This window comes from Grampus griseus, assembly GCF_964374135.1.
Source record: "Grampus griseus genome assembly, chromosome: 5".
NCBI classification, from domain to species: Eukaryota; Metazoa; Chordata; class Mammalia; order Artiodactyla; family Delphinidae; genus Grampus; species Grampus griseus.
In genome coordinates this window covers 57807717-57825302 of record NC_138998.1, presented here as the reverse complement: position 1 = coordinate 57825302, position 17586 = coordinate 57807717, and the positions used below count along the sequence as shown (strand labels likewise).

At 36.0% G+C, this 17586-nt stretch overlaps 1 pseudogene across 1 annotated transcript; it reads left to right on the top strand.

Moving 5' to 3' along the window:
* Positions 1–366: 366 nt before the first annotated feature.
* Positions 367–1121, top strand: LOC309823416 (coiled-coil domain-containing protein 90B, mitochondrial-like; annotated as a pseudogene). The gene has a single exon. The product of its transcript is annotated as a coiled-coil domain-containing protein 90B, mitochondrial-like (transcript).
* Positions 1122–17586: the final 16465 nt, after the last annotated feature.

Sequence of the window (17586 nt, the reverse complement as noted above, 5' to 3'; positions counted from 1 at the left end):
ATACAAATGATTTTGGAAATTTGCTGCTGTAAGATACCAGAGGAAAGTATTATTTTCAGGTCCGTCCACAGCGATTTTCAAATGGGGTCATCTCTCCTCCTGTCAAAGTTTAATGACAAAGTGTTGTTCTCTCCTTGAGAGAACTGGATGAAAAATACTATTTGTGTATCCAGCATTATTAATTTTAAAATTCAGTGTGTAATTATATGGTGTTATGACGCCTTTAAAATAAATCTATTCGTAAACTTGCAAGGTGGAATTCACTAGTGAGGTGGAATTCACTAGCAATAGAGTTTTGTCAAATGTATCAAAAAGAATGCAGAGTTTGAGCTTTTGCCCTCCCTCACCAGCTGCAAAGCCGAGGACATGTGGAGCCACTGGGTTTGGCGGCTCCTGCGTTCATGAAGGCCTCCGGGTTTCAACTCCCCGCGGGCCTATTTCCCCGGCCCTGCGGAGAGATTTCTTCACCGCCACAACCAAAGAAGGATAATATATGAGGCGAGTGGACATAACTCCTTTAGGACAAAGGTAATTAACTTTTGATACCCGTGCATTGGTTCAGGACTTGGAAACTCATGGATTTGACAAAGCACAAGCAGAAACAATTGTATCAGCTTTAACCACTTTATCAAATGTCAGCCCCATACTATCTATAAGGAGATGGTCACTCAAGTTCAACAGGAAATAACAGTACAACAGTTAATGGCTCATTTGGACTCCATCAGGAAAGACATGGTCGTCCTAGAGAAAAGTGAATTTGCAAATCTGTGAGCAGAGAACCAGAAAATAAAAATTAAATTAGAACAAGTTAAGCAACAACTGATAAATAAAACCAGTCGAATCAGAGCAGATAATAAACTGGATATCAACCTAGGAAGGAGCAGAGTAACAGATATGTTTACAGATCAAGAAAAGAAACTTATGGAAGCAACCACAGAATTTACCAAAAATGAAACCAAAACCAGAATTATATTTCAGAGACCGGTAACAAAATTGACACTGAAATTGCTTATTTAAAAACCCTAATGGAGTCTAACAAGCTTGAGACAATTCGTTACCTTGCAGCCTCAGTGTTCACTTGCCTGGCAATAGCACTGGGACTTTATAGACTCTGGAAGTAACAGTGAAACTACTATATTATGCTCCTACTGCTGCTGCTGTTGACTTAGAACAAACACTGTGCCAGGATGGATTTACTCTGAACATTGAAAGTTGCAGTAGAAACTTAATACAAGATTATTTAAAGTACATATGGACTAAAGGAAATGTTTTAGAATGGGAAGGTGTATTTTGTCTTTGTTTTTTATATATGTCTTTATTGTATTATGTTGAAAAGATGCCGTTCAAAACCTGATGGATTTGAGATAGACCTTTTGTCTTTATCCTTTAGATAGCTCATAGAAACTGAAGCAGAGTTTTCTTGTTTGCTTGAACAACTGTAAATCATACAGGATTTCTTTGGTATGTGCTGCAAATTTGTTTAGTTATAAATAGGGAATCTAAAGTACAGAGTAGTCAAAAGACTGACCTTGTATGGTCCAGCAAGTGAGAATCAGAGGCTCTCCAACTAAATTTTTTTCAAAGAGCTAACAGCTGGGTTGTTTTCAAAACAAAACTTTCTGTATTTTGATTCAAAATATCTCAGAATCCTCTTGCCTAAGAAAATTCTTGGCACACTGTAGATAAATTTGTGTTGGATTAATAAATAAAGACCATATAGATTCCACGGTAAAAAAAAAAAATATAGAGTTTGAGATCAGTGAGCTACTTGAATCATGATAGTTAATCCTGTTTATAAAATACTTAACTAGCTGAAGTTTCTTAGATGTCTTGTTTTTTACCTTGGCAATGGTGGTTTAAGCCAAGAAATCCCACGGAAGACAAATAATTAGTGTGCCATTACTCCCCAGGCATCTGCATAAAGTCTAACACCTGCATGAAAAAAGAAGCATCTATTCTTTCAGACAGTTTAAGGTAACAGCATGGTTGGCATTTTGTAGACACAGCTTCCTATCAGTTCTAAGGGTTGTAGGCTGAGAAGAAACTTAAATTGAAAATAGAAGATGAATTAAATTATCAGGATAATTCAGGCAAAAAAGTAAAATAAAGTTTTGCAAATAAATCGGTCACATGCTATTCCTCAAAAACTATAGCTTGCTTTTCCTACAGACTGTTTTGAATTAACTCATCATTTAATTGATCAGTTGTTTCCCTGTAAATTGCTTGAAGAGCAGCATGAATAGAGTTGTGAAAAGCTAGGAACTTTTGAGTCTAACAGACTTAGATTTGAAACTTGGCTATAACATTACCTAGCTGGGTAGGTACATAACCTTGCTTAAGCCTCAGTTTCTTCTTTTGTAAAAATGGAATAATACCTTACTCACATTTATCAGGAGGATTGAATAAGGTCGTGTATGAAAAAGATTGACTTTTGAGTATGTAGGTGCTCAGTAAACATTAGGATTTCTTTAGTGCATTTAATCAGCTACAGGTATGTAAGACTTTTTTTTTTTTTTTTTTTTTTTTTGTGGTACGCGGGCCTCTCACCGCCGCGGCCCCTCCCGTTGCGGAGCACAGGCTCCGGACGCGCAGGCTCAGCAGCCATGGCTCACGGGCCCAGCAGCTCCGCGGCACGTGGGATCCTCCAGGACCGGGGCACGAACCCGCGTCCCCCGCATCGGCAGGCGGACTCTCAACCACTGCGCCACCAGGGAAGCCCTGTAAGACTTTTTAAAACAGGCTTCAGATCTTATACAGTTTTGGTAGTATTATAGGTATGATTTCCATATATAACTTCTCTTTAGTCAGTTGTAGGTATGTAAAAATTTTGTTGTTGTACTTTAGATATAATATATATCTTTGTAGTGTATTCTTATGATCTCCATAAAACTCTTCAGTATGTACATCCATGAATGAAGCAGAGAAGAGTTTGTTTCTTACAAAAGGACAAGAATTTTGAAAATACAAAAGATTTCAAAACATTCTTAAATAAGAAAATAATTGAGTTGCTCAATGTAGAATATTTGAGAATTATACAGTGATATAAATTGAAAAGTGAAAATATTCTTTCTTTCCATATTCCAAAGACATTTGAATATTTCTATACATATCCATATTTTTTAATAAAACTGAGATCATATTGTATTTGCTAAGATTTGATAAACATTTCATTTAATAACATATTAGTCCTTCCTCATGACAAATATTTTTATAAGCATAATTTTTAATGACTGCAAAATATTCAGGTGAATGATCTTACAATAATTTATCAAACCATTTACTATTTTTGGATGCTTAGGTTGTTTCTAACTTACGGCTATTACATAATTTTATTTAACTAACAAATTTTTGTCTACATTTTTTTGTTGTCTTCTTTGGTAACCTAGTTGTCAATGAATATAGGCATTTTTGACCTGTTTAGAATTTAATTCCAAATTCTGCAAGAGTTGTAGCACTTTATACTTCCACAAATAAAATGCAAGAATATACTTCTCAAATCCCCTTTGCATAAGTTGAGCATGTTATTTTTTAAAACTTTTGTGAATTTAATAAATGAAAAATTGAATTTCTATCAAAAGTGTATGAGTACCGGTTTCTGGTAAACCGAATCAGCACTGGATATTATCAACAAAACAAGGTATTTTATTTGTTTTGGCGAAATTTATTTTTTAAATTAAAGGACTTTTTAAATTGGTAGTGGGATTGGACATTTTTTTTCTATGTTTATTGGAATTTGAATTGTCTTCTTTGGTGAATCATCTTCTCTCATCCTTTTATCATTTATCTATTGGTGTGTTTATCTTATTCTTATTGACTTATAAGAACTATTTATATATTAAAATAAAAACCACTTAGTATTTTGCATTTATTTTTGGCCTTTTAACATTATGATGTTTTAAAATTAATATAGTTTTATGTTTTTATATTAAAAAATAAATGCTTTCCTTTATAATATTATAAACTTCAATACTTATATTACTTTCAAATATTTTACTCATAGAGTAGTAAAATTATTGCTTAAAATTAATTCTCCTTTTATAGTTTTTTTTACATTTATACAAACTGTCTGAAATTTATTTCTGTATTTATGAAGAGATAGGGTGTTAGTTTTATTTTTTTCCATACAGTAGGCCAACCTACTATCAGAGAGTTGGTCTTTTCCAGTCTCCTATATTGGTTAAGTCTCGTGGATTTATGACAGTTTTTGACTTACTTCTCAGTTATCGATTAGATCTATTTATCTGTAGATAGTTTTTCCCTAATATTATGCTCTTTTATGCAATACAAATCTTCATCATTTTATCATTGTTTTGGCAATAATAAAATAATAATTGCAATAAATGATAATTATGATTAGGACAAGAATGATCACTTTACTCAAGTCAGTGACTCATATGCAAGGTAACCTTGGGTAAGCTACTTATTTACCCATTGGGGTAAGTAAAGTGGGAAGCATCTGTAAAATGGGCAGAATAGTATCTAGTGAACATTATGGTTTACTCTTCAAAAGGCATTCCACTCCAACTCTTTAGTGGCCAGTTATGATAGTCTTTTCATGCTAAACAGTGATTGCTTTAGATAAGGTCTTGTCTAAGCCAATTGGGCCAATAAAACTTGAGAAAAGTCTTAGGGCTTCTGGGCAAGAAGCTTCCTGCACTTTAACAGTTGGGTAAAAGTGGTTTTGGTCTGTCTGTATCTCTCTCTGACACACATGCACATTTCCCTTACACATGAACAAGGAGTTCCATTTCCCTGTCTACTACTGGCAGTCGTCTTGAGATTATGAGGCAAGCAGCCTGAGGACTACAGCTGACTCAGAGAGAGGGAAAAGTTAAGAAAATAACAGAAGGTGGAGCCTGGAGCCCGTATCTCCCTTTGTCTGAAGCCCACACTACTTCTGGCAGGTTACTGTTACTTGCAACTGAAAGCATCCTGATTGATACATATTATCTCTTCCTAGTTTAGTGTGCTCAGCGAATACAAGCATGATTCCATAGTGCTTTAGAATATCACCAGGAATGCAGCAATATGTGGTTGTCAGGTATGAAATGTTGCTGTCATTATGCATGAGTTAGTTGATCACACATCTCTGTTAGCAGAAATGTTTGAGCATGCAGCTTCAATATATTTGTTTACCAGATGCATTACTGTAAATACCTATGTGATATATAAATAAAAATATATATTAGACATAATATATGTAACATTGAATATTATATACATTATAAAAATTCACAAAACAGGAAGGAACTCGGAAGAGATAAAGATGAAGTAAGTAATTTAAAAATAATTTTTTGTTCACTTATTAATGTTACAGAAAACCCTTCCCCACTAACAGCATCATTATTAAATATATTTATTTTATAAAAATATATACTGGATTGGGCTTCCCTGGTGGCGCAGTGGTTGAGAGTCCACCTGCCGATGCAGGGGACACGGGTTCGTGCCCCGGTCCGGGAAGATCCCACATGCCGCCGAGCGGCTGGGCCTGTGAGCCATGGCTACTGAGCCTGCGCGTCTGGAGCCTGTGCTCCGCAACTGGAGAGGCCACAACAGTGAGAGGCCTGCGTACCGCAAGAAAAAAAAATCTACTGGATCACACACTATTACCTAACCCTTATCATCTCAGAAAGGTCAATAAATCATGAACAGTTGTCTTAAAAAAAATGTCACAACTGTACTTTAAATTCAACCACTCTTTTAAGTACTTTTTGAAGAAGTTACCAGCAAAATCTGTAATATACCAGGCTTCTCTCCCAATCTAATGTCAGGTATTGTAAAGACTCTATTCTTTAAAGTAATATATGTAGGTATGTTTAGCCTCATGCACAAACTGCAATAGGCCATAATATGCTGAAAGCTGGTCGATGAATTAAGGCTTTTCTGTTGACCCTCGGCATTGCTAAAACCACATACCTCCCTCAGCCAAACTGACAAACCTTTTATGGTAGGTTGACCAATTTAGGGTGTCAGTGTCAACTGTGTATTAAATATTATAGGGTTCTTTTATTCCTTTTTAAAGATAAAGATAAACTCATTATTTCTCCCATATGTCAATAAATTGGCATGTCCTCCTGGCATATGAATGCCCTTCACTGGAATACATCGGTTAGATATCAACTGTGAGCCGCTAAAAAAAAAAAAAAATCTAATTTTTTTTTGGAAAGAGCCATCATGAGGTTACATGTCAAAACAATTAAAAACCAACCCTAAGAAATAGAATATTCTAGTTGATAAACTGCTATGAATGTAGAGGCTCTTGTTTTTATTGTGGCCCCAGTATTGATTATAAACCTTATAATCACAGTCAGAAGCACAAAACTAGAGTTGTTGGTGCTAATGTGGAAATTGAGGAATAGCAGTGTTAAATCAATGAGACCACTTCGCCAGTGAAGGGGGGTAGAACTAGGAATTTATCATAGTATAACAAAACCACATGAAGTATTGCCTTAAATGCTTTCAGCATCCAAAGAGAACCAGTAATATTATCATTTATTTGTATAAAGATTCAGATGGTTTTGAAAAAGGTTAAAATATAGTTATATCTGGGTACTCTGAACTCTTGGAAAGTGAGTTGTACTATATAGCCAAACTGTACTGCTTCTTAAGGATTAAACCCTCAACAATCAACACTTTTATTATATTTTAATTTTTCTAGTATGAGTTTCAGTCATTTATGTACTAAGCAAACATTTCCAAGAGTCTTCTGTAAATTCCTATAGACTGTTCCTGTGACGTGTGTAAGACCATTTGCCACATCTGTAAAGAGCTCTGCACCGCTGCCCTTTTTAAATTCGTGCTTTGCTTTTTATGGTGTTTCTATCTTTTCTTTTTCTTCTATACTGTCACATCTTGTTAATATACTAAGTTCTGCTTGTGGGAAATACCCTTCTACAGCCCTTCTCTCCCTTCCTAATTTGCTGCTTCAAATCGGTTTTGGTCCTGAAACAAGTTAGAAATGTTCATTAACAACTAAGTTGGCTTGAATTACTGACATAAGTTCTCTCCTATGAGCAGAGTGTGTCAGTTTTACTGCCTGTGTGTTATAATATACATTTCAATTACTTGATATTCTTTTCTTGGCTTTGAGATTGGTGAGGAAGCCACAGACCCATGCTTCAGAATGGGTAAATTGTTACTCTGGTGCTCAGTGTTTTCTGCTTTTGACCTGATGGCAGTGGATTCCTTGAAACCTGTCATGTCTCTGTGTTGATTGTTAAGCCTTCACTCATGAAGAATGATTATAATGCATTTCCTGTTACTTCAACTTCTTAAATGAGGTTTTCTCAGAATATAGGATATGAAAAAACATATAAACATCCTTAGAAATACCAGAAAAGAATTCTGCACTGAACACTAGTGACACCCTACTGAATTTTTAAAAATTCCTTTAATCTAAGACCAAATTGCAATGTATTAATTGACTTTGGATTGTTTCTTTTTGACTTCTGGGAACTCAGAGTCATTGTCTCAATTTTTGACTGAAATAAAGTAAGAAGTAAATAAATGGAAAATAAAATGTTTTTATTGTTTGTCCCACAATAAAATTTAATTTATTTGACTATTTACCAGAATTAGAATTGACGGTGTTCACTTGATATTTGAAGTGCATTTTATGATGGTGTTCACTTGATATTTGAAGTGCATTTTATGATAGATTTTTTTTGCAGTTTTAAAATTATTTAAGACCCTTTTTTGAGAAGTTACAGAAATGCATAAATCACACAGAATGAAGTCCAATAATACTACTTTCTGTATGCTTTGTATTTTACAATTTCCAAAGCATTCTCTCCATAACTTAATTTTTTAGTTCTCATGAACCATGTCAAGAGGTAAACGGGGCAGTTATTACAACTGTTTTACAGATGAGAAAACTGAGCCACGTTTGCAGCTAAGGGACTGACCAAGGAGGTCACATAGCTAGCTTGTAATTGACAGAACTTGGATGTGAATGTGAATATAGTCAGTGCTTTTTGCCCTTCAGATGTTGCCTGGGTGTGGTTCATAGAAGTACTGATATGAAAATGAATGCTTAATAAAAACCTGTTGACTGATGGATCGGTATGGAAGCAAGTCATGTCTAATGGAAGTGAGAAGAGGCTGACAAGAATGTCGGAATCGGCCTGGAGAGGGCCTGGCACGTGCCTGTGCATTTTGTTCTCAGTCACTGCTAGATCCTATTCCTACTGTCCATGAAATGACCCAGGAATCCTTCTTCCCTGGCAGCGTCTGCAGCTGCTATATGTGGACCAGCTCTCCACGGAACTAGGATTAAGGAAGGGCCATAGAAGAGTGATCTCCCCACTAAATAGGCTGATAAAATGTTCAAGAGTCACAGCTGTTAGAAACAGCAGGTCTTTTGTTCCCTGTGCATGTGGAAAAAGATCACTGGAACAAAGTTCCAGTTCTTCAAAATTCAAAGTTCTAGGACTTCAAAGTTTTGTGGGTTTTTTTTTGTTTTCTTTAATCTTGGGAGAGCACTTTAGAATGATGTGCCACATTATCAATACATACAGTATTTTACAAAAATCAGTCCTTTGTCCCCAGAAGCTCATTTCCTTTTTTATTTAGCTCAGGACATATCCTAGGAACTTAGTAAAGGGCATGCTACAATATTAAGAATTCTATAATTAATGTTGGCCAGGATTTGAATTTAAATCCTTTACTTTTCAGAGTCTAATTAAACTGAGACATTATTGTGAGTGGAATGAGACATTTTCCTGACCAACCGTATATTAATGGTTTAATGTGTAAGGATTTTATGTTAAAAGTTTAAAACATATTTGGAATAATGCGTTTTCCTTTGAAGTCAGGAAGAGTGAAAAGTTATCTTGCCTTAACATAAAAGGAAATCACCTTTGATAAAAGTGGCCTTATTAGGGCAAATATTATTTTATCTCTTTACAATTCTTAGTAGCTCTAAAATATACCACAAAATTGTAAATATAATTACAAACACTATACCAACATAACTGCTGTAGTTCAGTAGGTTTGGGTTCTAAATAACTAATTCATTTTAGATCAGGTTTTTAGCTGTGAAATTGAACTCTTTGGGGAATGATGTTAATATTTGCAGGTAGCTTAACTGCAAAACTGTCAATATAACAGAATAGTGTATTCAAGTGCTTAATTTCAGGTTTTACTTGGGCTGTAAAAGGTAGTTTAATATATGTCCTAGAAAGTCAGCTATAAGAAAATAATCATCTGTTGATGTTTACAATGTATTCTAGAAAGGAAATACTGTTCATTTTCTGGCAATCATTTTTCCCCCCAGAATTATAAATTATATGCATTAAGAGCATTAACATCTTAGATGTCCATAGCAACTTTTCTCTAATAATTCAAGTGCTTTTACTTCTATTATTTCATTGTATGTTAACATCACTATATATATGTACTTCATTCACAAATCAAACTCACAAATCAATATACTATATGTACTTCATTCACAAATCAATGTTAATTGAAAATAGCATTATAAAATTTAAACTTAAAAGAGAAATGCATAACCTGAAATCTATAAACTATAAAAATTATAAAAAGACAAACCTCCAAAAATGCTCTGTTCCAAAATAATATTCTTCAAATTTCACAAAGATGAAAATATTAGTTGGATTATTTAAAATACAACTAATATTGAATAAAATCATCAGGCATAAATAAAACAGTAAGAATTGGTGTAAAATAAGCCTTCAGTTTTTATGTAAAAATAAAAGTGTGTTTTCATGCTCATACAAGCTTATAATCTTTTTCTGCCCCACTTCTCTGATCTTAGGAAGAAAGGATCAAATTCTTTTGCTTTTTTCTCCGTTTCATCGAAATAGAAATCATAGATCTTAGGAGAAGGGGACAAGAAAGCGAAACAAAGGGCAAAGCTAAGGGCGAAGTGGACTGAAAAGAAGGCTTCATACATTTCCCCAAATCTGACTGCTCTCTGGAGTTGGCTTATCAATGTCTTGTGTAGTAGTAGTAATAATAGTGGCAGTGGTATAATTGTCACTCACATAGATATTCTTCCTGAAAATAGAGAAATAGCCTATTAATTTTAGGAAGAGTATAACTTTCACAAAGCCCTCAGATTTAGGCCCAGGGCACTGAAAAGAATGTCTGAGCACTAGGAAATGTTTAATTTAAGATTGAACTTGGACCATTTACCTTTTTTTTTTAAATTTATTTTTGGCTGCATTGGGTCTTTGTTGCTGCACGCGGGCTTTCTCTAGTTGCGGCGAGCGGGGGCTACTCTTCCTTGCGGCGTGCAGGCTCCTCATTGCGGTGGCTTCTCTTGTTGTGGAGCACGGGCTCTAGGTGTGCGGGCTTCAGTAGTTGTGGCGCGCGGGCTTACTTGCTTCACCGCATGTGAGATCTCCCCGGACCAGGGATTGAACCCATGTCCCCTGCACTGGCAGGCGGATTCTTAACCACTGTGCCACCAGGGAAGTCCCGGACCATTTACCTTTGATTGTCACCACCAGCAAATCCTGAAGTTGAATCTCTTGAAACTTACTATGGTTTCAGCAGCACAGGGGTTAAATTTCCTTCCAACCTGCCCTAGATTCTTCTCAGGAGCTGGGAAGGCAGTTCTCCCAATTCCCAAGTAAGTTATTCAACACAGCATAAGGCAGAGCTCAAATTCTTCTGTTGAGAACTTATCACTACTCAAACCAAAAGGAAATCTAAAGAAGGCTGCCAAAATGCTTCTCTGCTGCCCTCCCCCACCAAGGGAGATATAAAAATGGCAGAGTTACAAAGCAAACTACAGTGTATGGAACATATATATATATATATATATATATATATATATATATATATAAAAATATATATATATAAATTTAAAAAGCCCACCACTTTGTCTTATTTGCATGAGCACAAATCGCTTTCAACTTAATGCCAGAGAAAAAGGCAACATTCCCTGTGATGACTTGCTGAAAAGCTCACTGTATTTGTTTGATAATGGATTTTCGTTCATTGTCATGTACTTCACTCTTCATCAGCAGGAGCACTTCAGGGTAAAGAAACAGGCTTTTACCACACTGGAACAAAAGCTATATAAGGAAAAAAAAGTCCTGAGCAGATGGAATATTATTTGCATTTGCACAAATAGTGGTTTTTATCACAATTCATATTACTCCATTGTGAGCTAAAGTAAGCCAGATGTGTCTACAGCACGCTGCAGATGTAGAATCGGCTTTTTGTTTGTCAGACTCAGAGGTCCCAACCTTATGATCTTTGTACTTGTATATCCATTAGTTTTATTTCAGTTACTTATCAGGAGGGAAAAGAAGAAAATGGCACTATGTATTTAAGAGGACCATTGCAGAGAGGGCCAAATTAACTATTTTTTATTTTCATGAGTGAGGATCAAATAGGTTTCAGTTATCTGAATGTCCATCTAGAGGTCTAGATGATGATGTAAAATTAAAAAGCAGAATGTTAAGTGTAATAAAAATTTAGTTCTCTATGATTACATTAAATAATCCTTGACATATATTTTGTTCTTAAGTATCTCTTATGCAAAGTAGAAAGACAAGTTATTTGACATGATTGAAATAGAATTTTAGGTGTGAAAGGAATCTTTGACACTATCTAGACCAACTTCCTCATTTTACAAGTCAGGGAACTGAGGCTCTGGCACTGAAGTGAGTTGTCAGAACTGGTACAGATAGAACTGGAGCCTGGTCTCCTGACCTTGAATCCCATCATCTATCCATATATCAGCATTTTCTAAAATGTTTTAGTTGGGCTACAAGCTTGAACAGGTTTGATAATTCAGGCTTCTAAAAAAGTTAAGCTAACAATTTTTTCTCAGCCTTTAGTATATGTCATCTCTGTTGTACCTTTCTAAGAGCAGGAAATAATAAACAGTGTTTCCCAAAGTCTCTTGGCCCAGACCCCCATTTTCCAAAATACATAACAAGGGTCACTTGTGTAGAATGTTCTTTGGGGGGTTGCAGCAATGGAGTATTACATCTCCTTTTCCCTTCATTACAATGAAAAGACATTGAACAAGTTTAAAGAAATCACAAGGGAAAAAATCCTCGATGACATCAAATTCTGGTAAAGATAAAATAAAGGTATTCAGTTTAATTAAAAACAAGTGATATATTTAAAGCTAGCTAGACATTTTTGATCAGTTAACATTCATTTATTTCATTTCTTAAACAAACCTCTGCTTTCCATGTTATTCACTATGTCTTATTTAAAAAGAGTGTGCTCGTCCATCCATGCTGATAGTGGAATAGTGGCTGCTTTCCATCTGCGTTAACTCAGGGTCTAGTTGGTAACCCAAGAGCCATTTTTATCTGGCTTTGAGATGTTCTCATTCATTTGTCCATTTAATCATGTAATGATATGATTGAGCCCCTAGTATATATCAGGCACTGTGCTAGGCATTGAGACTGTTGAAGTAAATAAGTAGAGCACTTCTCCTCAAGGAGCTTACAGTCTAGTCAGGGAGAACCAAATAACAAACAAATAAACAATTATGAACAAGTTAACAAACATACAAAGAAAAAATAGTTACAATAAAATACATTATACTATATTCCATACCACATATTATCGTAGCATATTTTCTGATAGCATAATACACAAAAGTGCTTATAACAGGATGCCATGGATGCAAGTGGAAGGGCATATTACACAGACCAAGAGGTCAAGGAAAGCCTCCTGATAGAAAGAACTATCTCAACTACGACCTGGAGGATATAACCAGATGTCAGCTATTGTTAAGCACGATGGGAAAGGGAGAAAGAAAAAACATTCTAAGCATAGAGACTAGAATGTACAAAGACCAAGAGTTGAATGAGGACATGACATGTTCTAGGGATTCTGGTGCTACTGTTTGCATGTGCCGGGGCATAGAGTGTGACAAGGAGGCTAGAAGATATAAGGCTGGAGAATTAAGTAGACACCAGAAGATGAGGCTGTCCTGAACTGTGTTAAAGAGTTGAGACTTCATCCCCTGAACAGTGGGTATGGGAAGCCTCTGAAGGATTTTACTTTGTCAGACAAGTTAAAAGGCTGTGAAATAATCTAGGAGAAAAATGGTGGTGAACTGAACATAGTAGTGGTGGAGATGAAAACAAGTGGACAGTTTGAAGAACACTAAGGAGGCAGCATATACAGTTCTTAGGGATGGAAGACTTGTGTGGACTGGGAAGAGAGATGACTGTAGATGACTCATGTGGCTGGGGCATCGGTAGGCTACTTTACTTAGTTATATTTGGTTTAGGTTATTTCTTTAACTACCTGACAGCAAAGAAGAAAAAGTACCTTAACTTAGATTTGAAATGATATAGAGTCACAGGGATGCAGTGACCTTCTAAAAGCTGAGGTTAGAAGAAAAATGCTTTTAATCTCTTCTTATTGTAAAAATAGAAATGTTTGTATCATAATAACTTTTTAGCTATAAAGAAATCTTTTTTTTTTTTCTTCTGTACGCGGGCCTCTCACTGTTGTGGCCTCTCCCGTTGTGGAGCACAGGCTCTGGACGCACAGGCTCAGTAGCTGTGGCTCACGGGCCCAGCCGCTCCGCGGCATGTGGTATCTTCCCGGACCGGGGCACGAACCCGTGTCCCCTGAATCGGCAGGCAGACCCTCAACCACGGAGCCACTAGGGAAGCCCAAGAAAGCATTTTAATTTAGTAAATGTGCATAATCTGCAAAAGTAGATGAAGAAAATAATGTCATTTCTCACTTAGAGGTAGTTGCTACTCTAATATACGGATATTTCTAACTGTCTGAAAGCTTATTATCTGAATTCAGGAACTGAATTTTTATAGCATGAAATATTTGTATTTCTTTACAATCTTCTTATGTGTACATGTCACAAAATTGGCTTCATATTATATGTGTAACTGTGTCCCAATTTTTTATTTAACATTTTGTTGTATACATTTGTCTTGTGTCATCATATAATCTTTAAAAATGTGATTGTACTGACAGGACAATAATCCACTGTACTATAATTTTTTAACCATTTCCCTATTGAAGAACATTAGGGGTTTTTTTTTCACCATAATAAATGCTGTGGCAATGAACATTTTTAAATGTAATATTAGCCTTTGATTGTTTTTTAGGATACTTTCCTAGAAGTGGAATTGCTTAATCAAAAGTTACTCACATCTTGAAGTCTCTTAATAGATAATGCCAAATTGACCTTATACTTTATAACAATATTTTGAGTGTTCCCTGTGTTCCGGGAACATTGTGTTTGAGTGTTCCCAGAAAGCAGAAACATTTCAGAAAAAAATGTCTTTAAATCAGGAGTACATAACAGATATTTGAGTTATGGGAAAATGGGTTTTGTTATTCATTTGAAAAGCAGCAGTAGATATACCTGCCATAAAAAACAAGTACTTAGTGTCTCTTCACACCAACTGAACGTAGAGCATTTACCACAGCCTAACAAAAGTGGAGACAGTGAAAGAGCTCTAGTATGAAATGATCTTATCATTTTGTTATATGGTCAGTGGAGAGTAAATTAGACAATACATGATCAAATGTTTGACTTATATACTTCCACCAAGAAATAAGTCAGACAGAGAAAGACAAATACTGTACGATATCACTTATATGTGGAATCTAAAAAATATAACAAACTCATGAACATAACAACATCTCTCTGTTAGAGGATGAAGAATGGAAGAGCCAACCAAACCTCGAAGAGGTATTATGATTGTGTAATGTTGTTACAGATGACTATACATACACAAGGTACACAAAGGAGAAGAGCACTCCAGAGGGAGGTAGCAGGAACAAAGCCCTACTCTTTAAATGCTGATGTTTTCAAATCTAGAGGGTTCACCTTCTGCTATCTTTTATTTCTCACTTTATGGGCTATCTGCCAAGTCTTATCCACCCAGAGGCAAACACTGGTATAGATATACTAGTCTCAAGCCTATATATCTATTGGATCACCAGAACTATATTCTTAACTCACTGGATGGCTCCACTTGGATATTCAGCACACACTTTATTTTATTTTTAAAGTATTGTTTAATTGAATTATAGTTGATATACAATATTATATGTTACAGGTGTACAATATAGTGATTCACAATATTTAAAGGTCACGCTCCATTTATAGCTATTATAAAATATTGGCTATATTCCCTGTGCTGTGCAATATAACCTTGTAGCTTAGTTTATACATAATAGTTTGTACCTCTTTATCTCCTACCACTCTGTTGCCCCTCCCCCCTTCCCTCTCCCCATGGGTAGCCACTAGTTTTTTCTCTATATCTGTGAGTCTGCTTCTTTTTTGTTATATCCACTAGTTTGTTGTATTTTTTAGATTTCACATATAAGTGATATCCTATAGTATTTGTCTTTCTCTGTCTGATTATTTCACTTAATAACTCCAAGTCCTTCCATGTTGCTGCAAATGGCAAAATTTCTTCTTTTATGGCAGAATAGTATTCCATTTGTGTATATATATACCACATCTTCTTTATCTATTCATCTGTTGATGGTCACTTTGGTTGCTTCCGTATCTTGACTATTGTGAATAGTGCTGCTATGAACATTGGGGTGCATGTATCTCTTCGAATTAGTGTTTTCGTTTTTTTTCAGATATATACCCAGGAGTGGAATTGCTCGGTCATGTGGTAGTTCTATTTTTAGTTTTCTGAGAAACCGCCATACTGTTTTCCACAGTGGCTGCACCAGTTTATGTTTCCACCAACAGTCAACATACACTTTAAATGAAACATGATTTGTTCCCTTCCAATCAGCCTTTACTCCTATATGTACTTAGATTAACTGGATTCCAGAATCTTCTTAGATTTCTTACTGTTCCTCAACATTTAAAATTCTTTGAAAAAAAAAATCAATAGGAACTATTTTTTCTCTTTCTTGAATGTCTCTTGAATCTGCCTTTTCCTCCTATTCTTGCTGCTATTGCCTCAGTTCACGCCTTTATTATTTCTTATTGAGAATATTGCTCTCTAATGCTACAGAGCAATGTAGCATAGATATGGTAAAGTAAAAAGAATATAGGCTTTGGAGTTGAACAAACCTTTAGAATATCATTTCCAACTCTTAATATTTAAATAAAGTTTTTGAAGTTACTTAATTTATTTGGGTCATGATTTTTCCCTCTGTAAAATGAGGAATCATATTTACTTTCAGGGTTATTGTAAAGATTTAATATTATAATATACATAAAGTACCCAGTACCATGCCTAGTATGTAATAGCTGTTTAATAAATGACAGGTACCTTTTGTATGCAGTTGTAGTATGAAATAAATGCAATTAAGAGACAAACAAAAGAAGAATGATACTGACACATGTAACTGGGAATTTCAGGACACTGTCACCCAGGGCTGACACAATGTTGTAGAGCTCTTTTTTCCCTTTCACCTCTGTTTTTTCTCATATGTTGGCTTCTATTTTATACAGACTCTTTCTGTGTAATGGCAGGATGGCTGTTGGGAACTCTCAGCCTGCATCTTTAGACTATGTTTACTGAAAGGATCCATGGCTTAACCTCAGGAAAGAACTCAGATTGGCTCTGCTTGAATCACATGCTTATCCATGAACCAACTGTGCGTCCCAGGAAATGCAGCACTAAAATTGACCCAACCTTGTGGTTCTGTGGGACACTGATTGACAGTCCCACCAAGACTGCCCAGAGTGGAGAGGAAGTTCTCACGAGGAAATGAACACTTTCAGACAAAACAACATGCCCACCATACCTTCCCTACCCAATCTCCTTGTCTCCAGTATTTCTATCCAGCGTATCCTCCATGAGATAAGATTATTTTTCGAAAATGTAGAATGTACTATGTAACTCTCAAAACCTTAAAAAACTATACTCTGCTTAGAGAACATAGCACCAACTTCTTTACAGGGCTTCAAATATGCACACTATTTGACCTCAGCAACCTTCCATTCTTTCCCACTGTGTACCACCAATACCACCCAGTCCCTCAACATGCACTGAGTTTTCCCTCTTCTTGCTTTTGCTCAAGGTCTCTGCTTGGAATGACTTTAGTTTCCATCTTAGCATGGGGGTAGCCAATTTGTTTTTCTAGACTTCAATGGATTTAATTCTTCTGGTTTACCCAGAACTCCTCTTTCTAGGAGAACCTGCTTCTCTCCCTTTGCAATGATGCGTTTCTGAAAGCCTTGCCAATCACCGACCTAGGCCGTATACATCATCATGCTTGTGACCCCAATGATTGATCCAAGGGTGAGCAAGTAACCCCAGCTGGGCCAGTTGGAGTCCTTCCAAGGTTGAAGGTAGGTAAGGGACACCCTTTCCTTCTGAATCATTACTTTGGAATGACGTTTAGCCCAAAGCTGCCAGTGACCATGTTCCCTATGACAAGGAGAAAGCTCACATGTAGTAGGAGACAATGAGGCCAACATGCAAAAAGAATCAGATAAGAGAGCTGGGAGACTAAGGGAGTCAAGGTGGTCCAGCCCTTGTTCTAATAGTGGTAAACCATAATCTCCTTTTTCCCCTTAAACCACTTTGAATTGAGTCTCTGTCACTTGAAAGGAATAGTCTTCAGGTCCACATTAAATATTTCTTCCTCTATGCAGCCTTTCTAGACTGTAACCTTATAGACCTGCTTTAT